Source organism: Eumetopias jubatus, unplaced genomic scaffold (genome assembly GCF_037043125.1).
Source record: "Eumetopias jubatus isolate StellerSeaLion01/CBP00866 unplaced genomic scaffold, mEumJub1_p1.0 scaffold_6, whole genome shotgun sequence".
In the NCBI taxonomy this organism is placed as follows: domain Eukaryota; kingdom Metazoa; phylum Chordata; class Mammalia; order Carnivora; family Otariidae; genus Eumetopias; species Eumetopias jubatus.
In genome coordinates this window covers 22,350,456-22,376,525 of record NW_028274812.1, presented here as the reverse complement: position 1 = coordinate 22,376,525, position 26,070 = coordinate 22,350,456, and the positions used below count along the sequence as shown (strand labels likewise).

Here is a 26,070-nt window from a genome sequence, read left to right as displayed (position 1 = left end):
CCCTTAAATATTTCAGTACGTTAACACTAAGAAATGACGACTCTTTAAAAAAACAAAACCACAATACCATTATCGCACTAAAAAAATTTTTAACATTAATGTCATTAACTATTCAGTCAGTGTTCAGATTTCCCCAATTGTCTCCTAAGTGATGGCTTGAGTCAGGATCTAAATAGGGTTGATCCATCCATTTGGTTCAGAATTTCCTTTTGAAATGTATCTGTAGGTGATTTATCTAAAGCTGCTAGCAAACAAACACTGGTTCTGTGTTCCCCCTAATCCCTAGTTTGTGCTCTTGATTCCGTCTCTACCAGATCAGTTGCCTTGGTCTTGTCACTGTGACACTTTCACTTATTTAATTCATGGCCTCTACACACCCAAGTGACTTTAGTGTAGAAAGTATTCTGGAGTCATTTTGAAAGCAACAGATGTGGCTCACGTGAGTCTGGCTTTTGCATATAAATTTGAATTGAGGTTTAAGGTAGGCTCTGGGTTGAAGGGAGTGGGGAAAAGGAAGAGGGCTCAAAAAATAAAGAAGTATTAAGTGTCAAACCTTACCTTTAGAAAGGTGTCAGCAGGGGCACCGGGTGGTGCAGTTGATTAAGTGTCTGGCTCAGGCCCTGATATTGGGGTCATGAGATGGAGCCCCACGTCGGGCTCCTCAGTCAGTGCAGAGTCTGCTTAAGACTCTCTCTCTCCCTCTGCCCCTCCCCCCTGCACACTCTCTCTCTCTCAAATAAATAAATAAATCTTTTTTTAAAAAAAGGTGTCAAAGCAGGAAAGAGTGTCCAGTGGGAAAAAGACAGTCTCTTCAACAAATGGTGTTGGGAAAATTGGACAGCCACATGCAGAAGAACGAAACTGGACCATTTCCTTACACCACACACAAAAATAGACTCAAAATGGATGAAAGACCTAAATGTGAGACAGGAATCCATCAGAATCCTAGAGGAGAACACAGGCAGCAACCCCTCCGACCTCAGCCGTAGCAACCTCTTTCTAGAAACATCACCAAAGGCAAGGGAAGCAAGGGCAAAAATGAACTATTGGGACTTCATCAAGATAAAAAGCTTTTGCACAGCAAAGGAAACAGTCAACAAAACCAAAAGACAACTGACAGAATGGGAGAAAATATTTGGCATCAGGGAAATCCAAATCAAAACCTCAATGAGATACCATCTCACACAGTCTGAATGGCTAAAATTAACAAGTCAGGAAATGACAGATGTTGGCAGGGATGCAGAGAAAGGGGAACCCTCCTACACTGTTGGTGGGAATGCAAGCTGGTGCAGCCACTCTGGGAAACAGTATGGAGGTTCCTCAAAAAGTTGAAAATAGAGCTACCCTATGACCCAGCAATTGCACTACTGGGTATTTACCCCAAAGATACAAATGTAGGGATCCGAAGGGGCATGTGCACCCCAATGTTTATAGCAGCAATGTCCACAATAGCCAAACTGTGGAAAGAGCCAAGATGTCCATCAACAGATGAATGCATAAAGAAGATGTGGTATATATATACAATGGAATATTATGTAACCATCCAAAAAAACAAAATCTTGCCATTTGCAACACATGGATGGAACTAGAGGGTATTATGCTAAATGAAATAAGTCAATCAAGAAAGAGAAGTATTATATGATCTCACTGATATGAGGAATTTTTTTTAAAGATTTTATTTATTTATTTATTTATTTATTTATTTATTTATTTATTTGAGAGAGAGAATGAGAGAGAGAGAGAGAGCATGAGAGGGGGGAGGGTCAGAGGGAGAAGCAGACTCCCTGCTGAGCAGGGAGCCCGATGTGGGACTCGATCCCGGGACTCCGGGATCATGACCTGAGCCGAAGGCAGTCGCTGAACCAACTGAGCCACCCAGGCGCCCTGATACGAGGAATTCTTAATCTCAGGAAACAAACTGAGGGTTGCTGGAGTGGTGGGGGGTAGGAGGGCTGGGGTGGCTGAGTGATGGACACTGGGGAGGCTATGTGCTATGGTGAGCCCTCTGAATTGTTTAAGTCTGATGAATCACAGACCTGTACCTCTGAAACAAATAACACATTATATGTTAAAAAAAAAAAAAAGTAGAAAGGGAAAAATGAAGGGGGTGGAAATCGGAGAGGGAGATGAACTATGAGAGACTATGGACTCTGAGAAACAGACTGAGGGTTCTAGAGGGGAGGGTGTGGGGGGATGGGTTAGCCCGGTGATGGGTTCTAAGGATGGCATGTACTGAATGGAGCGCTGGGTGTTATACGCAAACAATGAATCATGGAACACTACATCAAAAACTAATGATGTAATGTATGATGACTAACGTAACATAATAAATAAAATTTAAAAATAAATAAATAAAAAATAAAAAAATGTGTCAGCAGTCCACAGTGCTCTCTCAGTGCCATCTGGAGAATTTTGCTAGAGTCTACTGGGCATCTTTTCACGTAATTGTGATCATATAAAGTTTTACTCTTTTTTTCATTCACTACAGTATCATAAACACTTCTTTTGTTATTACATATTTTCCATTACCTCAATTTCTTCAACATCCATAATATCCAAAGAATTCTTCCTGGGGAGGAAGATGAATCTACTGGGTAGTAAAAAGGAACCTTGAATTAAGAGAACTGTGTCCTGGGCCTGGCTTTGCCACTGAACTAGAAATACATTCGAAGGCCTAGTCCCTAAGTTCTCCAGGTTTTCTCCTCCATTCATTAAATATTTCTTGTTTCACAGGGTTGTTACAGAAATGAAGTGAAATAATGAAGTTACAGAGCCTTTGTAAACTCTAAATAAATGTGCAGAAATGTGTCCGTATCTCTGTTTCGATGCAGTGAACGAGGTTGTAGAAACTCATTCTCCCTGTTGATCATAGGCTGGACCTTGAAAGCAGAGCCTGAAGGTTAGGGAGACAGGAGTGCCTCAGTTCCGACTGTACCCCCATTATTAGTCAGAGTAGGGGCTCAGCAAACAGCTCTTGAGCTGTATTTTCTGGAAGAAGTGCTCTTCTCCACATCCCCTCATTCCCCATATATAAGCAGTAGGGAATTGCTAAAGCATAGCTGAAGTGTTAAATCAAGAATGCAATAAATACTAGAAGAATTGTTACTCTGATTTCTTTATAAATGGAGCTGAGGGGTGCCTGAGTGGCCCAGTTGGTTAAGCATCAGACTTTTTTTTTTTTAAGATTTTATTTATTTTTTTGAGAGAGAGAATGAGATAGAGAGAGAGCATGAGAGGGGGGAGGGTCAGAGGGAGAAGCAGACTCTGAGCAGGGAGCCCAATGCGGGACTTGATCCCAGGACTCCAGGATCATGACCTGAGTCGAAGGCAGTCGCTTAACCAACTGAGCCACCCAGGCGCCCCAAGCGTCAGACTCTTGATTTAATTGTGAGATGGGCCTGCGAAGGGCTCTGGGCTCGGTGGGGAGTCTGCTCCAGATTTTCTCTTTCTTTCCCTCTGCCCCCCCCACCTCAATATAAATCAATCAATCTATCTATCTTTAAGGAAAATAAGTGGAGCTGAGAATCTCAAATGTTTCTGATATTTTCATGATGATTTGCAAAATCTCTTTCTTCATGTGTCATTTTATTTTCATATTTTAGATTGCATGTGCTTAGAACTTAGTGTGTTTCTTTTTTTTCACAGAAATCGATTATATTTTTATATACAAGCAGCAAACAATTGGAAAATAAAAGTAAAAACAATTCAATTTATGATATTTAAAATATGATATACTCAGGGATAAGTTTAACAAAAGATGTGTAAGACTTGTACACTGAAAACTAGAAAACACTGCAGAGAGAAATTGAAGAAGTTTAAATACATGGAGAGATATACCATGTTGATGGATTGGAAGACTCACTATTACTAAGCTGTCAGTTATCTCCAAATTGTTCCTTAGTGTCTTTAGAAGAAAACATAGGAGGATAGCTTAACAACACTGAGAACATCTTGGTGAAACAGTACAAAATGTTAATTTTATTAAATCTTGACACTCGAGTGTGTATCTTTTTACTATTACTATTACTATTTATTACCATTACTATTACTGTTACTATTTATCACTGTTACTATTTATTACTATTACTATTTATTACTGTTGCTATTACTATTACTATAAATGGGAAGTATGCATAAGTCACTTGTGCTACAGACCAGACCATGATGGTTGTCTCAAGGAAAAGCACCTGTACAATTATTTTAGTTGTGAACTGAATGAATTACTTTTCTAAAAAAAAAAATAGAACAGCACTTTTGAACTTAATGTGTTTCTTGCACATTGTAGGAATCCTGTAGATGCATGTTGACCTGAATTAAGGTATAAGCAGAAGATAATTATGCATGCAAATATGGTAATTATGTACACTTGTCTTCCCATTGAAGAGGTGATTACAGCATTTCTCCAGTCTAATAGGTCAGTATGTGCATTCTGGATTTTATTAATCAGAGCTGCAGATGTGTTCTGAAAATACCTCTTATCCATTCAGTTCTGTGCCCTTGGCTCTTTCCTCTATTTCTATTCACAGATACATTTCTCCCTAGAGATTGTTTCTTCTGGACTAGTATTTTAAGCTTCCCAACCCATATTTGGTGGGGACTTCTAGTGCTCACTCATGTCCATGAGAAGCAATTGCACTTTTGTGCCTCCCCTGCAGTTGGGGAGGGCTGTGTGATTAGTTCCAGCCAGTGGGCTGTGAGGGAAAGATGTGTGTCACGAATGGGCCAAGGCCATGAGAAGCTTGTGTATAATTCTCTAGACTTTCTTTCCTCACATTATCAACTGGGAGGCTGCAAATTTGTGATGATGAAGTCCCCATTGGCCTCAACCTTGAGTTACCACCTGAGGACAATCTCCTTGGAGAGTTCCTGGCCCCACAGTGGACTTTGTGTAATTAAGACATGAATTTTGCTGGTGTCACGCCAATGAGATTTGGGAATTTTTTGCTTTTGGCACAATCTAGTCTCTCCTCACTACTGCACATTCCATCTCTAAAATGGCCTCAACCTACTCTTTGATTATTAAGTCTTTCCTGTATGTGGAGAGTAAATCCTTAAGAATGTGATGTGTCTACATTTGTTTTAGATTATATTGAAGTATTTTTCCAAACTGTAGCATGCCTACTACTAGTGGTATGTGAGATAATTTTATGTGGGATATAGATAGACTTGTTTGTATTTTAGATATGTATTTACATTTATGGTTTGTTTCTATTTATGGCAAATGATTCTCCTTTTCCATTCATAGTGGTTACAGAAATATTTCTCCTAAAATAACTTTGGTGAAAATGAAGTGATTTAAAGAGAAATATGAAAGAGGTAAAAGTATAATTGGCATGCAGTTATGGCAAAAATCAAAGAGGTGGTATTCAAATGACTGAGGGATTGGGAGACACTCTATCTGCTAAATTATTTGATGGAATGTCCATTAAAGAACTTCTCCACCAGACAGGGGGACTTTTATTTTTGACTCCCAGTGCTTAGCATTAAATTTAGTAAGTGATTTTGAAGGAGTGGATATTATTATATATTTTTATCTAGGAACTTAAACGGTAAAAGCCCCAGTCCAATCCTTTGAGGTGGGTTGGAATGTTTTTCTCATTCTTCTGTTCTTTAAGAGGTTCTGTTTGCATTAAGTATATTAGGCTCACATCAGATTTGACCAAAGATTAGCATTTGTGGTATTGTGACATTTAAGAATTTAAAATGTGTGGGCAGGGGTGCCTGACTGGCTCAGTCAGTAAAGCATGCAACTCTTGATCTTGGGGTTGTGGGTTCAGGCTCCACGTTAGGTATAGAGATTACTTAAAAATAAAATCTTTAAAAAAAAGTAAAAATAAAATATGGTGGCATAGTTGACATTTTTAAAATGAGGATTTGTTGAGCTTATATTCAGAAGGGCTATTGCCATTGGTCTTAAGTCACAAGTGGAGCCCCATTGGCTCTGATTTTTTACCATCTGTTGGGCCCTAATGACAAATGGCTTTGTGTTCATGTTCATACTGTCTAGTGGGATACTTTGACTTCTCTCAGTGTGGTGGACATCCAACTGTGAGATGAGAAGTCACGTATTTATCAGCAACATGGACAATGAACATTGTTCTTGTGTGGTAACATCCTATATTGCCTTTCCAATGTAGCCGAGAAGATGTTCTCTTGATAGCTTTCAACGGATAGGCATTTTTATGCTTTTTCAGCCCAGCTCCCAAAGCTGCTTCTGGGAAGGTGACAGGCATCCCACACCAGGTGTGTCAGCTGCCTCCCCACACTCCGGTGTCTCTCCCTCCCCCTGCTTTGCTCCTCCTCCCTAAGACCCACACATTGTTATGGAGATTAACCCCTTTAGCAGCAGATTGGGAGAGAACTACAGTGGGAAAAGGGCCACAAAATGGTGGCCAGAGAGAGGTACTTTGCAATTAGCAGAGCTGTTGGTAGATCCATCCACTTGTTCTTGGGGGGAGTCTGTGCTGACTGACTGGGTGTTATTACAACTACTTCCAGCAGCTGACAGTCAGTTTTATTGCTGTGCTGGTGCCTTTGTGAGGCTTCCTGACCGCAAAGCCCTCCCCTGTACTCCATCTCTTACTCTAAAATGCAGGTCAAGGACGATTGCCCTGATTTTCTTAACCTAAGCGATGAATGGCTCAGAAAGTGGTGATTGATATTTACCATAATGACCCTGAGAACTGAAGAAGCAAATTATGTTCATATTATTTTCATAAAATTTAAAAAAAAACAGAAAACCAAATTAAATTCATTAAAACAATTTAGCCACAGACAACTTTTACAAAACTTGTTGGTAGAGTTCCCATAGACCCCTCACCTGGCCTCCCCAAATGATAACCTCTTATAAAACCCTAGTGCAATTATTGAAACCAGGAAATGAACACTGATCAGATACTCCTAACTAACCTACAGATCCTATTCAAATTTAGCCAGTTATGCCACTAATGACCTTCAGTAATTCTTGCCTGCAACAATCATTATTATGGTGCTTGCCTTGTGGTGATTTTCTATTCCTGGCATTCCTTCTACATTTATTAATTGGAATTCCACTGTAAGGAAGAGCTGTTTATTCTGAGTTATTTATTATTCATTCAATTATTTATTTGTATTAGTATGGACCATGGATATTTATTTAATCTCTATGCTCTCATCCATTACTGTCATTGCTTATTTTGTTGACCAAATTGTTGTGTATTTGGCTATTGAGAGCTCATTCACGTTGGCTCCCAGATCCTTTTGATTTGTCCCATCATTTTTTAATTTTTAAAAATATTTTATTTATTTATTTATTTATTTGTTTAAGAGAGAGCAGGAGAGAGAGAGAACAAGCAGGCAGGAGGGTCAGAGGGAGAGAGAGAGAGAGAGAAGCAGACTCCCTGCTGAGGAGGGGGCTGGATCCTAGGACCTGGAGATCATGACTTGAGCGAAAGGCCGATGCTTAAATGACTGAGCCACCCAGGCGCCCCAACCCCATCATATTTTTAAATCACTTCCTTATTTTCTGGCCCCACGGAATGTTCCAGGCTCATCTTGTGTTCCCTGCCCCATCCTAGAATCAGCCATTTCTCCTAGGAGTGCTCATTTCAGTATTGTTTTAATGTTCTGTTTATAACATTCTATTCATATTCTTTGAAAATTAATTTTGCCTTCTGGGAGATATTTATGTAGGAAATATTAGATGATTTCTTACCATCTATGGCACTTGATTGTGAAACATTGGTCCATCAACATGTCAGATTATAAAAAGAATATTCTATGTTGTTAAATATGGTAAAAAAAAAAAAATAAGGGGGTGGGAATGCCACACAGTTAAGGTCTTCACCAAAAGATCTGCTATGCTTTCTGTTGGTTCTCTATTTCTTTTTGTACCTAACCACAGAGTCAATATCTTTTAGACTTTTCCTTGCTTTTAAATTCTGTTATTGCTAAAAAATTCTTTTCTCCCTCATAGATTTTCTCTGACATTCCTCTTCTGCAATTTAGCTCCTAACTGGCCTAAATTCCTCTCTCCTCTCATATTTTATCCTGACACCTTAGCTTTTTGCTGAATTCTTGGTATAGCATCTCTTTCTCTGACCCTTGTGCCAATTTTCCAGTCAATTCAATCAATATATCCAGCTCAACTTTGAAGTGGACTAGAAAGTTTCTTGGCTGAAACTAGAGGGTCTAAATGCTTCCATCAAATGTATCCCAAATATATATTTTTCTAACTAGGATGTGTGTGTGTGTGTGTGTGTGTGTGTGTGTGTGTGTGTGTGTGTGTGAGTGATATAGATTGATTTCAGGCTCAAAAACTAACAAAACAGTAGTTTATTTTCTTTTGAAATTCACGAATTTTACCACTACCGATCTTTTTAAATTATCCTATTGTAAGAACCTAATTTCTTTAATGTGTGGAAGTTTGGCCTCCATCATATCTAATCCAGAATAAGAAATGAAATGTTTTTAACTTTCTAATTTGAAATATTGTCATCTTTACAAAACTGTGGTGAAATTAGTACAGGGTGTTCTCATATATCCTTCACTTGGGTGTATGTATAATTCCTTTATACATTGTATTTCAATATATATTACATCTGTGATCTTCCCACTCAGAATTAGTAGGGCCCTATGGTCAATATTTTTTGGTCACCACTTTAGCATCGATTGCCTTTGACTCCCACCAGTTACCCTTAAGTTATTTTCCTTTGGGGAAACCACCTCTGTTTGGCATTATCAACCATGTGGCTTTGAGGGAATGATCCATTGTTGGCTCCAGGTCTGGGCTCCACCTGGCTTTAGATAGTTTTGGCTGTGGAGCTCGGTTGAAGGGTGTGTGCATGATCCAACCCAGGTCAATGAGAAGCATAGGGACTTTGACTGGGGCTTATGGAAGAGAAGTATGGTATTCTATAACCTCTATATTCAGATTTTCAACATGGGGGCAGCTTGCCCAAGTTTGAAAATGACATGCTTAGGAAGGAAGAGCCTAGAGAATTTTGGAGCCTTGAGGATGGATGTACCCAAGCATGAGGCTGGCCCTACTTCCAGACTTTGTGAATCAATGAATTCCAACCCTCATGTTTTTTTTTTTTTTCTAAGTAGTTTTGATTTGGGTTTTCTATAGCTTGAAAGATTTCTATTGACATAGATTCTTTTCTGTGCATCCAATCATGTTACTTATACCTATGTTAGTATTTATTTTAGTTACTTTAATTATTTTAGTTACTTTAGTATTTTGTTATAATAGTTAATTACATGTCCATTTTTCCTCAAGTGGATTATGATGCCCTTGGAACTGTGCATTAAACTCTTGCCCGCCTTTCTGATCTTTGTATAGGATATAGTACATTCATTTAGCTATGTTCTGAGGACCTACTCTATACCAGACTCAGACCTGGGTCTAGTTTTCAATAACTGTAGAATTGTGAATTTTATTTAACATACTACATGTATTCGTTTTCTATTGCTGCATAACAAATTACCACAACATTAGCAGGTGAAACAAGTCACAATTTCCATGGGTCAGAAGCCTGGGCACAACTCAACTGGGTTTTCTGCTTAAGGTCTCATCAGGCTCCAATCAGGGTGCCAGCTGGACTGTGCTCTCATCTGGAGGCTTGAGTGGGGCAGAGTGGGCTTCCAAGCTCATTTGGCTTGTTGGCAGAATTCATTTCCTAGGGCTGTATGACTGAGGGCCCCAGCTTTTTGCTGGCTCTTGATTGAAGGCTGCTCCCACTAGGAATCTTCAACATGGCTGCTCACGCCTTAAGCCAGGAAGGAGAATCTCTCGCTCCAGTTTGCTAAAACAGAGTCTTATTATATAGTATAACATATCACAAGGTGACATCCACCCACTTTGCCCTTTCCTACTGGCTAAAAGCTGTTCACAAGTCCCATTTGCATTCAAGGATAGGGGACCACACAGAGGCATGGACAACAGGAAATGGCAAATTATGTAGGTCACCTTAGGATCTGTTGTCTACACTACCTTAAATGCTCATGGTGAAGTGTCTTCTTTTAGCTCCATAAGTGGATTTTATACCTCTTAGCATCTATAGAATTCAGTTAGGTTTTTAAAATTATAGCTGCATTTTCTTTTTCATCTCTGGAGAGATGTTGCATTTGCCTGAAATTTCTTTTTATGATCACCTGTGTTTCCTTTAGGATGAATCATTTTACAAATACTCATAAAATGATTCCTGAGGACATGTTTAAAATTTCAAAATACTTTATGTTCTTTTAATGATGTTTAAAAAGTAGCAGCTCCTAGAGTTGGTTGCATTGGAAATTTGATGTACATATTTTCCAAACAAACCAGGACCTCCTCAATAGCAATATTGAAAAGAACCCCCCAAAATGATACACTCTCTCTGATAGCATTTCAGTTCTAAATCTAAAAGCTGGCCTTCTGCCATTTTTAAAAAAATAATAGAATGATATTTAAAAAAAAAAAAACTTTTCCAAATGTAGAAATTAATACTTTTATTGGGGACCTGTGGAATTTGGCCAGGTTCTTCTTTATCTTGCAGAATAGCTAGATGTGACTGTCACATTAGCTTTATAAATGTTTACTTGGTTTGTTAATTACAACAAAATATCCACTTGAAATAATTAAGAGCTATAATTAGACAAATAAACAAATAATCATCACTGACTCCAAAAGCATTTCCAACCAGTAACAAATTACTCTCTTGCATATATTTTCATATTTTTATGTTTGACTTTATATCTGCCAATTATTTCCCCCCATTCTATGAATGTCATGATTCCTAGCTACTGTTCAATGTACTATCTTAACTTTCTCCTTTACGAGGTCTTTAAAAGACTTAAAAAGTCTTAAAAAAAAAAACAGTCCCATCTTTACCTGGGTTCAAAAAATTGTTTTATATAGTTTGTATTCTTTGTAATAAACTATTTTCCAAACACTAGCATATAAAATGGCATTCAGAGACGGGCTTGCAGAAAAATCTCTCCTTAGCCGCTGTTTGCAGTTTGGACACTAGATGGAGTAGTGGTCATACTGATCAGCAAATGTACTGTCGGACACAAGAGACTTAGTATTTGCACTTAATAACTTCTATTGAAAAGACAGATGTACCTATAAATGTGTTGTTTGAATTTTTTCTCTTGTAAAGTACTGTAGTCCCAGAGAAGCAATATTAGATGAATTACTTTTTGTTTTTACCTACTTAATGTTTATTTATCTTCCAGTCTATTAAAACCATTATCAGACCGTTTTGTTAAATAAAAATCCAGTTCCTCTTAGGGTAAATTGTTTTCAGAATACAATTGATTCTTAAGTACATTAAGACTTCCTAATTGGACATTTGTTTTCACTTTAGAAAAAAAAAATCTGTGTCCAGTCTGTGGACAATTGTTTAAAAAAAATTTTAGCAAGTTTTTGAGTTGCTGTTTTCAGCTAATAGGGCATAATCACATTTCTGGAATGAGATATGTCAGAGAAAGTGAATGCCCTTGGCTATATTAATCTCTTTTGAATTGATGTCCAACAGAGCTAACGTAGATGTTATCATCTTTATATCCATAGGGTTTTTGCTTATGTTGGCTGGAAATTTGGAGGCTCTCCAAATTTGGTGTCTTCCACATTAAATGACTCTTGTGTATGACAGGATTTGAGGTCCAAGCCTGATTCTCTTAGGCACCTTTAAGTCCAGCCACACCCAGGGCCTGGCTAGGGAGAGAGGCTGCTGTGTGACCCTCGGCTCTCACCACCTAGCTTTGGTAGGTCTCTCTTCTCTTGTATATTCTGGATTACATATTTTACAAGTCACAGGTCATTTCTATTCCTGGAAAAGAAATTTTGTGGAATTTCGTTCATTCAAGAAGGAGCTGTGCTTAAAAATACAGGAAAATAAAACATTTAACAGATTTTACGTTTATTATTTTTTAGAAATAGAGTTCATTACTACCAAACGGCTTCAAGTGGAAGGTTTATTTCTAATATTTACCTTTCCAGTTTTAAAACATAAGCCGAAAGAAGTGATATTTGTTCTTTTTAAAGTTAATAACCTAATATTCCTTGAAAAGGACCAGATTTTCTATGACATAGCTTATATTGTAGGTATATTCTATGTAAAACCATCCCCCCAAAACATAAAACTTCTATATCAGATTATATACTTATCTTCTTTAATTTTGCTAAGATGCACCTTTCAGGTTTATGATTTTTTTTTAAGATTTTTATTTATTTGTAAGAGAGAGCACAAGCAGGGGGAGCAGCAGAGGGAGAGGGAGAAACAGGCTCTGCACTGAGCAAGGAGCCTGATGTGGGACTCTCTCCCAGGACCCTGGAATCATGACCTGAGCCGAAGGCAGACGCTTAACGACAGAGCCACCCAGGCGTCCCAGGTTTATGATTAAACTTTATAGTTAGGTCAAAAAAACCCTTCTTTTTGAGAAGTTGAATGGAATGTAAAAATATATATATATTTTAATTTTAAAAGTCGTATTTTAAGTCTACCAGAAATTTTGTTATGGTGGATCTTCTGGTAAAAGGAAGAACCAATCTTTTGTTCGTTTTTGTGCAGAACGCTGTGCTAGGCAACGTGGTAGGCACATGAAGGTAGACAACTTGCTCTGGTTCCTGCCCCGAGGATCTCACAGTGAAATCAATATTTAAAATCAAATATTACATAACATAGGGAAATTGAATTATGATCACAAACAATATAAAAGACAAGAAAAGCGCTCTAGGCATTAAAGAGTTAGGAAAGGCTTCCAGAGAAAGATACATTTTAATGTTAATGTGTTAACCATTAATGTATTAAAGGTTGTGTAAGATTTTGATTTAAAAAAAAAAAAAAAGGAAGAAGAAGGGGTGGATAAAAACCCCAACCAGAAAGAATCGGAATGGGCAGAGGCACAGAGATGAGAATTTTCAGTTTGGCTGGTATCACAGGTTAGGGCGTGAAGCCAGGTGGGTGTATTGAGATCGTATTGTGCCGGGCCTTGAACCACAGGCTAAGACTTTGAACTCCAGGCTCTACTTAGTGGGGAGCAGGTGAAAATGTTTGTGTGCCAAAGTGATATCCTGAAAGTCATGTTTGAAAGGGGTTTATCCAGTAATCCCATAATAGGTGGGGAAAAAGAAGTGAGGGGGAGAGATGCAGGGAGAGTCATGGAGCACCTACTTAAAAAGCTTAAATCCGAATCAGCAGAACCTCAGCAATGGTTTAGGGAATGCAGCTAGAAACAAGGGGTATGTATGAGATCCAGTGAGGGAAATATGGGTATAGAGGTAATGATATAATATACTGTGCCGGTGAGGTCTAATTATTTATCCTTCTAAATTAATCAAAGTCTGGTCCATCCTTATTCATTCGCCAGCACTGATGAGACTTCCAGAATCCATCTACTTGCCAGTCCGTCTTCCCCGCTTGTGGGTTATATCAGTAGCCATACAGGCACAACAAGGGAAGGAGCCTCATTCTCTGCCCTTTGTGGTCACTATTACACTTGCTCCTTCACCAAACAGTGCAGTGTTGTGGGGGACTCTGTGGCTGCTGGAGATGGGCCCCCCAAACCTGCCATTTTCATCACCTAGGTAGGGAAGACATAGCCAGATTTACCCATTCCCCCTTTCCAATGCAAAGCATCATCCTCCATCTTCCCACTTCTTGGATAATCTAGTTTAATTCAACTCTTATTGGTTCTTGACTTTCCTCAGGGAGGCAAGGGAGCTCAGAACTCAAGAGAGCAATACCCAACCCTGGGCTTTCCCTGGTAGAAGGATTGAGCTGGGTAGCAATGTAAGGATGTGTAGGTTGTTCTTTGCACAAGAGCATTGGCCATGGGAGAGAATGTGGCTGGAAATCCAGCCTGTACATGGTTTTCCAAGCTGGACAAGCTGCCAAGAGGAAAGGCACTCTTTAAAAATTTTTGCATAAAAGAGCCTTATTGGCTAAGGGAGGTCCTGGTTGAAGGAAGGAAAATATTTTCATTTGGGAGGAGCATGAGTCATTAGTGGAAAATAACAACAAAAATCTAACCAAAACACCAATTTCAGCAAATTACTCTGTTATGTGTATAGGTTTTAACTAAATTTTCATATTCAGGGTTTAAAACAGGTGACATGTTCAGCATCAGGGAAATACAAATCAAAACCACAATGAGATACCACCTCACAGCGGTCAGAATGGCTAGAATTAACAAGTCAGGAAACGACAGATGTTGGCAGGGATGCGGAGAAAGGGGAACCCTCCTACACTGTTGGTGGGAATGCAAGCTGGTGCAGCCACTCTGGAAAACAGTATGGAGGTTCCTCAAAAAGTTGAAAATGGAGCTACCCTATGACCCAGCAATTGCACTCCTGGGTATTTACCCCAAAGATACAAATGTAGGGATCTGAAGGGGTACGTGCACCCCAATGTTTATAGCAGCAATGTCCACAATAGCCAAACTGTGGAAAGAGCCTAGATGTCCATTGATAGATGAATGGATAAAGAAGATGTGGTGTATATATATACAATGGAATACTACTCAGCCATCAAAAAATGAAATCTTGCCATTTGCAACGACATGGATGGAACTAGAGGGAATTATGCTAAGCAAAATAAGTCAATCAGAGAAAGACAATTATCATATGATCTCACTCATATGTGGAATTTAAGAAAGAAAACAGGAGCATAGGGGAAGGGAGGGAAAATAAGACAAGACAAAATCAGAGAGGGAGACAAACCATAAGAGACTCTTCATCACAAGAAACAAACTGAGGGTTGCTGGAGGGGAAGGGGGTAAGGGAATAGGGTAGCTGGGTGATGGATATTAAGGAAGGCACATGATATAATGAATACTGGGTATTACATAAGACCGATGAATCACTGAACTCTACCTCTGAAACTAATAATACATTATATGTTGATTAATTGCATTTAAATTTAAAAATAAATAAAAGTTTATACTGCTATTTAAAAAAAATAAAATAAAACAGGTGATATGGTAATGCTAACCAACACCAAAGAAATTTTAGGGACTGTCTCCAAGAACTCTTTTTAATATCCATTCATGATATATTCATTCACTATATATTTTTTAAAGATTTTATTTATTTATCTGAGAGAGAGAGAATGAGAGCTAGAGAGCACGGGAGGGAAGAGGGTCAGAGGGAGAAGCAGGCTCCCTGCTCGGCGGGGAGCCCGATGCGGGACTCGATCCCGGGACTCCAGGATCATGACCTGAGCCGAAGGCAGTCGCTTAACCAACTGAGCCACCCAGGCGCCCTCACTATATTTTTATGAAGGGACTTCTGTGTTCAAAGGATGATGGTAGGAATTGAGGATAAAACAATGAACCAGATTAGCATAGCTTCTGTCTTCACAGAGCTTACACCCTTGGGGCAAACAGAGATGAGGTAAGCTACGAGTGGACAAGTGTGATGAGACTCCCACACTCAGGCAAGATCTTGAAGGAGGGGCTTGTTTGTGGGGGACCAGTAAGACCTGGGGGGAGGAGAAGGGAGGGGACCTCTTCCACAGATTGTGGAGTCTACTTCAGAAGAGAGGCTCCTTTTCCATTGCAACAAGAGGAATGGCAGGAAGGAGGAGTGGGTGTGTATATTCATTATTGCTGTGTAACAAATTACCCCACAATGTGACTGTTTTACACAATGCATTTATCGTGCATTTATTCTGTGGGTCAGGAGTTCTCCAAGCATATCTTCACTGCGACTTCTGACTCAGAATCTCTCACAGATTGCGATCAAGAAATATGGCTGGTTGTACTTATTTCCACACTCAACTGGGTAAGGATCTGCTTCCAAGCTCACTCACAAGGGTGTTGGCAGGATTCCGGTTTTTGTGAGCTGTCGGGCTGACCTCAGTCCTTCCCTGGCAGTTGTCCAACAGGCCACCCTCAGTTTCTTGCAACCTGGGCCTCTCCATAGGGCAGCTCACAACATGGCACAGTGAGCTGGAGAGGAAGCAAGGTGGAAGTCATAATCTTTGTGTAACCTGATCACAGAAGCGATAGCCTGTCACCTTTGCTGGACTCTTCATTAGAAGGGAGTTAGTCCAGCCCACAGTCAAAGGGAGGGGATTACCCAGGAGTATGAATACCAGGAAGTAGGAATCCTCAGGGACCAGCTGCCTACCACAGTGTAGTTAGTTAGGTAGAAATGTGGTGGCAGGAAAGGTGACGTTCTCTTCTGATGGCTTCCATGTCTTCTGTGAGGTAGGAGGACAGTTCTTTTGTTCAGGGCTACAGAGAGTCCGAGTTTGTTGGAGAAGGTTTGAGCTGGTCGTTGTGTATCACAGAAGAGAGAATTCACCATGGATATTTACAAGAATTGCTAAGCAGTTTGTTTGTTTGTTTATGTATTTTAAGTAGCCTCCACACCCAATCTGGGGCTCGAACTCATGACCCCAAGATCAAGAGTCGCATGCACTACCAACTGAGCCAGCCAGGTGCCCCAAATCACGAAGCAGTTTAAAGCAACCAGATACAGAACTTGACTCCAAGTGGCACAATCTGTATGGATTGTGTGGATTTTCCCAGCAGCCCAGGGGAAGGTGTGGAAAAGGCAGACTGCTAGATCCACAAAGTTTGGGTTTTCTGTTTAGGCAGGTACAACTGAAGGGCAGTGGGGGAACATGCATGGGTTGAGAGCTTCCCCTAGGGTGAAATGGGTTGGATGCAGGTGATAGATAAGGAGAAAGGAGGAATCGAGGATCTGGAAATACCAAAGAGGTAACTGAATAAGAGAATTGGAAATATAAGAGACTGTGGTCTGAAGTTAAGATGATGGAATTAAAGTTTCTGAAGGGGGTGCCACTGATGTGGTAGAAGAGAGGCATCATGTAGGTAGCTGAGGACCAGGAAGATGAAGGTCACTAAAGATGAGACAGTCATATAATCGAGAGGCTAAGATGTGTTTACGGCCATACCACCCTGAACGCGCCCGATCTCGTCTGATCTCGGAAGCTAAGCAGGGTCGGGCCTGGTTAGTACTTGGATGGGAGAGGCTAAGATGTTGGATGGGTTGTGCACATAAATGTTGAAGTGGCCCAGAGCGTTAAGAGGCAGGGGCTGCAGGTAAAACTGGGGTCTAACACTTCCGGGGAAGTGACAGGAGGTCTAGAGATTGCAGATGGGACCTCTTCTGGCAATATGACCAACTAGATAGTCTGAAGTATGCTCCCACTACACAATACCCTTAAATCGGAGTAAGAAATAGAAATACAGCCCTTTAAATGTCTAGCTGAAATATCTTTTTTAAAAATGGGGAAACCTTCGGGGCCAAAACCAAATGGGGTTGGACACCAGAGTGATAAACAGGCATGGAAGACACTGACAACTTTTATCAGTAGTCTAGGGCCTTGGGTGAAGTTTTCTAGTCTGCAGGTGGACAGAGAACAAGGTCATCTGGTTCCCCTCTATTGACGATGGCATAAACCCTGTGGATATCTCTAATCAACCTAGAACATAGGGGTGGGAGGTATGAAGGTGAGTATAACAGGCCATTCTCTCCTCATCTGCCTGTCTGCTGAGTCGCCTCCAATGAATCCAGTTGTTTCTGCAATCAGACATGGAGATGGTAAGGCAGCCTCCTGGGCATGGGCACCAGGGCCTTGGGTTTTAATGCTAGGTGTCACATCAACCCTGGATAAAGGGCTGCACCCTTAGTAAAAGGGAAAGCTAGAAAAAAAAAATCTGTCATTAAAGAGACACCAGGAAACTTACCTATTTCCTCCTAGGCTATGGATGGGAAAAAAACCTCCCATAAAAATGTATAACCATAGAACCACCCTCATGCAGTTACTCGTTTGGGCCTGTAAATGCCAAGCCAAACAAATAACTTAAAGTGGTTCTGGACCAGAGCACCATGGGCTCCTGCTACATACAATCCAGAATCAGTCCTTTCTGGAAATGGAACCTCAGCCCAAGCTTCATGCGATTCCCACGAATGCTCAACTGAACATGAGCTTACAAATCAGAATGACAAAATACACCGAGAGACAAGTCACAAGGAGAGGAAATCAGAAGGAAAATAAGGTAATAAAAAATCAGATTCCAAATTATTGACATAGACAATGGATACCAGCAGTAGAGGAGGCAGGTAATTTGATTCCATGGCAGGGACCAGGAAAACAATTTGGCTGTTTACCCAAAAGCCTTAAAACCTTTCATTCTCTTTTATTTAGCAATTTGATTTCTATAATTTTTTATTAAAGAATGATCAGACATGGACATATAATGCTACTCATCATAGTGTTGTTAAAATAGAACAGTCTTCCTACCCAAGAATAGGGCGGTGAACCAGTAAATGATAGAAATTGTACAGTATTATTTACATTTATGAACAGTTTTAATGACATGAGGTTATGGTCCCCATATAATATTAAGGGATAAGAGCAAGATCAAAAACTCCTTGTTAAAATGGCAGTGTTCAGCTCTCCAAATTATTTAGCTACGCAAAAATATTTCATTCCGTTCAAATAGGTATTTGATGTATTCAGCATTCTGTTCAAATAGGTACTTGATGTATTTTTGAATACATCAAGACTTGGCAAAGTCTTGCCAAGATATTGTTGGAGGATTCAGCTGTAATGAAAGAGAAAAGTCTACAAAGAATTTAAGTATAAAATTAAGTATAAGAGTCTAAAAATGTAAAAATGTATAAATAATAGTTTGCCGAGATAGACTTTAAATTCAGATTCTGATGCACTTTAAAATGCAGTCAACATTCACCTACTTGAATTAGAAACACCATACTGAATCTTTCTATTCTGGGTATAAGAAGTTCTCAGGGAGTTTAGGAGTTAGTAAATTTCTGTTCCTGTTTTTGGATGTAATTATGTGTCAACTATTTATGCTGTTAGAACCAGCATACAGGCCACTTACGTACCAGGGATTCCAGCATGATTGCACATTTCACAGTAGCAATGAAGAACATGCCTCCACAATCCTTTCATCTCTATGAATTGAGAAGATGGAATATTTTCTACTAAACAGTGATTTGGTTAATGAAAGTGCTTGTCAAACCGCGTCGGGTTGGATTACAGGGGTACATGCTTGCTGCTCTCTCAGGTTGTCGTCTGCACAGAACCATCTACAGAGAAAACACAATCCCTGTCTCACTTTTCAGTGTTGGTAAAACACTGGTTAACACTCCGGAGGTTTCTCCTGAAGTTGCTAAGTGACACGATGATGTGTTTGACTTTGCTCCCCCACAGAGGCAGGGAATCTGGCAAATACTTGTGAAAAGAGGTCTATAGAATAGGAATACCATCAAATCGAGCAATAACAGAGCCATAAGGCACGTCTGTCTTAATTGGAAGGCATGTCTTAATGGTGAGAGCAAGAGCTAAAGTGTTTCCTTTCTGCCTGTACAACTTCATTCTTTCATTCAACAAGGGTTTCTTGGATCTGAGACTTACTACATTTCAAGTACTCCCAAGTGCTATGGATACAGATTTTTTAAAAGACAGTTCCTGACCTCAGTGCCATGGATTATGTGGATTAAACTGAAGTCCTACTCTGGGGGAAACCATGATATTTAATCAGCAATTACCGCATAGTTGATGAGCAGGACCAGGCACAGCACTGGACCTGAACAGTGAGGGGAACCATAGTCTTAATGATCTGCAGGAACTGACAGCGGGACTCAGCAGGGTGGGAACCACACCTGCGCCAACATGAGAGGGAATGTGGGGGAGGGATGACGTTGGAGATCCAGCTCAGGAGTCACTGTTAGGAAGCAGGTCTGTCCATTGCAGCAGGATTCTGGCTGCTAGGAAGGGGTTGGAACTGACTTTCCGTCTTGGGGTGAGATTGATTTAACCAAGGCAAAATCTCCATTCAGAGTGGAAGCTGAGATACCAGACAGGGCAAGGACAACACATCAGAACTAGGCAAGCAGGTTCACTGTTAACCTAGAGCTGAAGGAGTGGGAAACTGGATTCAGAACCAGAGTCGCCAGAGCTCCTAGCAAGCCGGAAACCACAGGCGTGGCTCCGTAGCTCAGGGAGCAATATAGGAGGCTGATGGTGTTGTCTTGGGAACACAGGGTTTTGAAAAGATGAAGCCAACTAGAGAGCAAGCTTCTCGAAGGGAGGGATCTTCCTGGCTATCACTGGGCTTGGCACCTGATAGGTGCTCCAACAATGTTCGTGGGTGAATAAACTACATGAGTGACTCTGTTCTCAAAATGATGTGGATAATGGGACTTCGAAGGTGATTTGTTTTGCAGTTAGATTTGGCCAGCAAATTGATGTTGTACTGAAGGCTTAATGGGAGCTGGTGAGCCCAGCAACAGGGGATTTTAAGCTGGGGCTGCTAGCGATTCGTGGAAGAGACAGATTCCTTTTTCCTTAAAACAAAACATAAACCTCGGAAACACGTTATCACGTGCTTGGATGAGACCTGGGCCTTCTTTATTTTTTTATTATTTTTTTATTTATTCATTTGAGACACAGAGATAGAGAGAGAGAGAGAGAACATGAGCAGGGTGAGAAGCAGAGGGAGGGGGAGAAGCAGGCCCCCCTCTGACCAGGGAGCCCGATGCGGGGCTCGATCCCAGGACCCTGGGATCATGACTTGAGCCGAAGGCAGATGCTTAACCATCCGAGCCACCCAGGGGTCACAGAGACCTGGGCCTTCTGTATCATATAAAATGGAAGAGAAGTTTCTATCCGGGGTAATTTTAAGGGTAAATAGTACCAACTGGCCACACAGCTCAAAGGAAGCATGGTAGGTCTAATTGTGGTTAGACCTGACATGGGTCCATCATGCAGCATTAGCTGAAATATGTCTTTCTCAAAAGTTCTGAAAGTATGCCCATATTCAATGATGTTAACGCCATATGTTACAACATCGAAGATTGTCTAAGTCAGCAACTGAGATTTGTGTTATTATTGAGACTTTTTTTTTTTCTGATAGTAATTAGCTAGTGGGTTAAGCTCATTACTGTTCTTGGTTTGTGAAACCCACATCATATGCATGAAGACAGATAATCATCTGTTTGCCATGAAGGAAAGACATGATGATTATTCTAATTTTTAAAAATTATTTTATTTATTTATAAGGAATCTCTCCACCCAACGTGGGCTCAAACTCATGACCCTGAGATCAAGCATCCCATGTTCTTCCAACTGAGTCAACCAGGTGCCCTGTAATTATTCTAAATTATAAATCAAATTACTTAGCTACAAGTATAAAGGGTAGGGGGAGTTGTAACTAAGATTCAGTCCTGGTCTATAGCATTTGAGTTTTTAATTTATTTTTCTAAGAAATCACTCTTTAATTGTTGACAATGATATATGATAAGACATTAAAGAAACATTTCTAGGCTATCTATGCCAAATCATATAGCTAAGTCCATAAATTATTTCTGTCCATGGAATCAAAGGCCCATATCAGATGAATTTATGTTATCTAGAGTTTTATATTAAAAAATACAATCTGACATTATTTTTTCTCCAATCTGACATTACTCTTAACTCATCTCTCAGTAACATGAAATAGTTTATGGCAGTGACCTATAATGGAATAATTGTACCAAAAGCCTGTCAGCAACTCATGGAAGATGAAATTAAAAGATTAAGTCTGGAGTCTGTTGACAAAAAAGCTGGGACACTATTTCAGGGACATATGCAACAAATTAATGAGATATTTGAAAGCAAGAAAATTGTCTGTTTTGAAATTAAGAAACCCTATTCTTTCATCCTTTGTAGGACCTCTACCTGAAGGGTTATTTAGAGTAAAAAAAATTAGTCCAATACTCAGCACAAATTCTAAATATTACCGGCAGTGAAAGATCTTTTAAAACCTTTTATACTTAAGATCATCGATCTTATGTAAGTAGATAGAATTATAGAATCCCAGTTTAGAAGGGTTCTGGCATTGACAGATGTGGACAAATTTCCCCAGCTATAAATTGGTACTTTGTAACTCACTATGTTGTCAATAGAAATATGTATATCTATAAGTACTAAAAGTTATGATATGGGAGAAACAGATCTCATTAGCTTAGTCCCTCTGAAGTCTTCAAATTTAAAAACAGAGAATGCAACCATCCCCCTCCCCCAAACTTTATGGAAGTCTCACACGTAAAACTGACAAAAGTAGACTTGCTTAGATTAAAACAGCTAAGCTTTCTCAGTGGGAGTCAGGAAATCTCTGAGACACCACCAAAGAATATCCCAGGGTCTTGCTGAGCAGAATTTGAGAAAAGTTTTCAATTAGCAATAATCACGCCTCGGATAAACCTCATTGATTACGATACTGCCACGGTGCAAAGCTTGCTGAGCAGAATTTGAAAACCACTAATTGACACTAGATGTTCCAAATGTCAATCCTCAGAGTAAGGCTTTCTTGGAGTCAACCCAGAGAAAGCAGAAAGAAGGAAATAATAAAGATAAATGTAAGAATTAATGAAACAGAAAATAAATATGCAAGGATCAACAAAGCCAAAAGTTGGTTCTTTGAAAAGCCTAATGGAAATGACATACCTGGAAATATCCACAAGAGAGAGAAGAAAAGCACAAATGAACAATATTAGAAATGGGAAAGGAACACACCTGTAGGGATTACAGAGATTAAAAGACAGTAAGAAGCTATTATAGGCAAAGCTGGTATCTATAACCTTGAGAATGGAGTTAATGTACATGTTCCTTAAAAATTTAACTTACCAAAACTGGCTCAAGAAGAAATAGAAAGTTGGAAGCTCCTATAATTATTAACTAATTTGAATCAATGATCAGAATGTTTCACCAGACCCTGAAGATTGTACTAGTGAGTTCAACTCAGCATTCAAGGAACAAGTCATTTTAGTTGTATTCATTTGCTAGAGCTACCATAACAGAATGCCACAGATTGGATGGCTTAACCAACAGAAATGTATTTTCTCACAGTTCTGGAGAAGTCCAAGGTCAAGGTGTTGGCAGGTTTGGTTTCTTCCAAGGCTTCTCCTCAGCTTGCAGAAGACTGCTGTCCTGCTTTGTCCTTGTAAGGTCTTTCCTCTATGCGTGAGCATCTCTGGTCTTCTCTGTGGGTCCAGATTCCTCATCTAATAAGAGCACCAGTCACATTGGATTAGAGCTTACCCTCAGGGCCTCATTTTAACTTAATCATCTCTAAAAGTCCTGTCTGCAGATACAGTCCTATTCCAAGGTGCTGGGAGTTTGAATATGAATTTGGGGGATACGATTCAGCCCACAACACTAATCTTACACAAACTACCTCGTATTACAGAAGATGATGAAACATGTCCCAGCTCATTTTTTTTTAAAAGATTTTATTTATTTATTTGCCAGAGAGAGAGAGAGCACAAGCAGGGGGAGCAGCAGAGGGAAAGGGAGAAGCAACTCTCCACTGAGCAGAGAGCCCAGACGCAGGGCTTGATCCCAGGACCTTGGGATCATGACCTGAGCCGAAGACAGATGCTTAACCAACTGAGCCACCCAGGCGCCCCTTTCCCAACTCATTCTAAGGCCAGAAGGGAAAATGACAAACTAATCTCACTCATAAGAGCAGATGGAAAATTCCTAAACAAAATACTTATAACCTAACCCAACAATGTATTGGAAAATATAATAATCACAGGGTTGAATTTAGTGCAGAATATTACAGTAACTAAAACTCTATGCTCAGCGACTACAGTTCATGATAAGAAGAGTTTAAAATTGATCAGTTTACCTGTACTTAGTGATTGAAGAAAATGTACTTATTTGAAGATGAATTTGATTTACGTAAGATGTGGAATTTTGTGTGGTCTTACATTCCTTAAATCTACAGGTCTTCTATAAAACTGATTTTTACTGTGGTGCCTTCCCTATATTTGGACTTATGTTCATTAGAACTTTTCATGTGCTGCCGATGCCTTTCAGGAATACCACCACGAAGGTGAAGGATCCACATTCATAAAAACATGCTGGTTTTCACACAAGTCCTAATGAGCTTCTGGTTGGATTGTTCAGAGGAGAATGTCAGCCTCTGATTTTAAATGTACTCTTGGAGCAAATGTCTATCAGCATGTGGCTGCTTACATCTGTTATTTTAAGACACTAATCAAGAGAAACATAGCATTTCACATCCCCTACATTATTTGTGTGCCTTAATATAAAATCAATGTTGGAAAGCTAATTACAGTATTCTGGATTTTGCAGTCAATAGGCATTTGCGATCATGAGTGGGTGCTATTGAGAAAGAAAAATAAAGGAAATACTGTCAAGCAAAGACTACTCAGGAAATTTTATAGGTTTAAATATCACTCCAGTTCAAAGACTTTCTATTTATTTACTTATTTATGTATTTCTTTAGTAACAGGAACAAGCTGTCTTATATGTTGTATCTGAAGATCTAAACAAGAAAAGACCCTGTGTCTTATTAGCTGAGGTCACTGTGGTAAAAAAAAAAAAAAATTCAGGTCGCAAGGACAGTCCATTATGATGTCTGCATGAGGATGGACTGATTTGTCCTGTTGCATGGGCTTGTCCTTTCCCCTGATTCCAGATGGCCATCTTTCCATGCATGTGCTAGTCACGAGGTGCACTGGCTGAAACCATGGATGAAGTAGAACAAATCCATGCCCATTACCAGAAAAACTCAACATTTATATCCTGTGCACAGTGGGTCAGTTTAATTGTATTTGCATACGAAGGTTAGCATTTCTCACAATAATTTTATTGGAGTTTTTGAGACAATATTTTGAGGTACTGACAGATTTTTTTTTCTGTAATTCCTGGTGCCTTGTGACATTCCTTTTGCCCAGGCAGCTGGGCCTTCTGCACTCATTTCTTCAGGAGAGGGTGACTGAGCCGCAAGCAGAGAGCAGTGAAGCCAACTCTTGACTTTGGAGTTTCAGAAGCTGAGGCCTGGCATAGGGTAAAAGACTGGAAAGGATTGCTTGTAGATACTCAAGGAGGCAGATGGACTCAGATCCATTCAGGACACTGTTGGAGTGACCTTGTGTCAGGCAGGTTGACAAAGAGAAAGAAACATCGGTGTGGCAGTCTAGGCAGGTTGCCTAAGTGCCATCACCTTCTGCCCTCGATGTGGCACGTGAGCCGAGAACGAGCTTGTGGGGCCAGGGGAGCAGTGAGGTTTGCCTTCCCCGGCCCAGAGTTATGTGACAGCAACAGAATGTTCCTTCCCAAGCACCCAAGAATAGCATGAAAGTGGCACGGAAGAGGCCCTAGGCCGGAGGCAGCTGGAAAGTTTGGGAGGGAGGCAGGATATAGCAGTGACCTCCATGGGTCTCTGGCCTGAGGCCAGTGAAGGCCAAATGGGATTAGGGACTTCTCAGAGGATGCCAGTATACACAGGTGATGAACCCAGTGCCACCTTGAGACTCAGGCACAAGGTCACCTTTGCTCTGGGCTTGGCCTCTTCCAGTTAACCTTCCTCTTACACAGCGGGGAACGTGCCACCTGGAGCCTGGACCCCCTTCCCGGGGCCATGCCTCAGGTACCCGGGGGCCTGGAATTCCTGCTCCAAACAGCCCTCAGCCCACTTCCAGGCCTGTCTGGTTTGCCTCCCTTGACCCATCTTTGTGAGGGTGAGGGTGAACTGTACTGCTGGGGTTCGTAGCCACAAGCCGGAAGAGGGGCCGTCAGCAGGCTGTGCTGACAGAAAGTGCATATGTGGCTATGAGCAGAGCTCACAGCTCTTAGAGAGCAGGACAGGCCTGGGGGCAGCAGAGAAGGGTGGGCCTCAGGCTAGAAACCAACTCTCAGTGCGGCCACTTTCCAGGTCATTATGAAGGTACATTTATTTGTTAAGTGGAGGATAGAACATCTTCTAATAGTCTCTTAGCTTGCTTTATAACCTCAATGTTTAGACAGGTGGAATGTGGGTTTCCACTTGTACCTTTGGCCTGTCTCATCTCCCTGCCCTGCTGTGACTTCTCAGAGCGTCAGCCTTTTGCTCGGCTCCATGGCCGGCCTAGGATGGTGCTCAGTGAGTGTTGCCTGAAGGAATGTGGAGAATAAATGTGTTTTTGAAAGCTGTTCACCTGAAAACCCATGAAAAGTTAACTACTGGCATTGAGAACCCATGGAAATATTCTGGCAGAATTTGGAAACAATACACAGGGGTTGGCATAGGTTGAACACCACTAATCCACTTCTA

General features: G+C 40.4%; 1 protein-coding gene and 1 pseudogene across 2 annotated transcripts in view; one reads left to right on the top strand and one right to left on the bottom strand.

The window, feature by feature from the left end:
- The window catches only part of PHACTR2 (phosphatase and actin regulator 2), a 259,522-nt gene that overhangs the window by 28,627 nt on the left and 204,825 nt on the right, over positions 1-26,070 (top strand). The gene's annotated exons all lie outside the window — the stretch shown is intronic.
- Positions 22,117-22,242, bottom strand: LOC114222804 (U4 spliceosomal RNA; annotated as a pseudogene).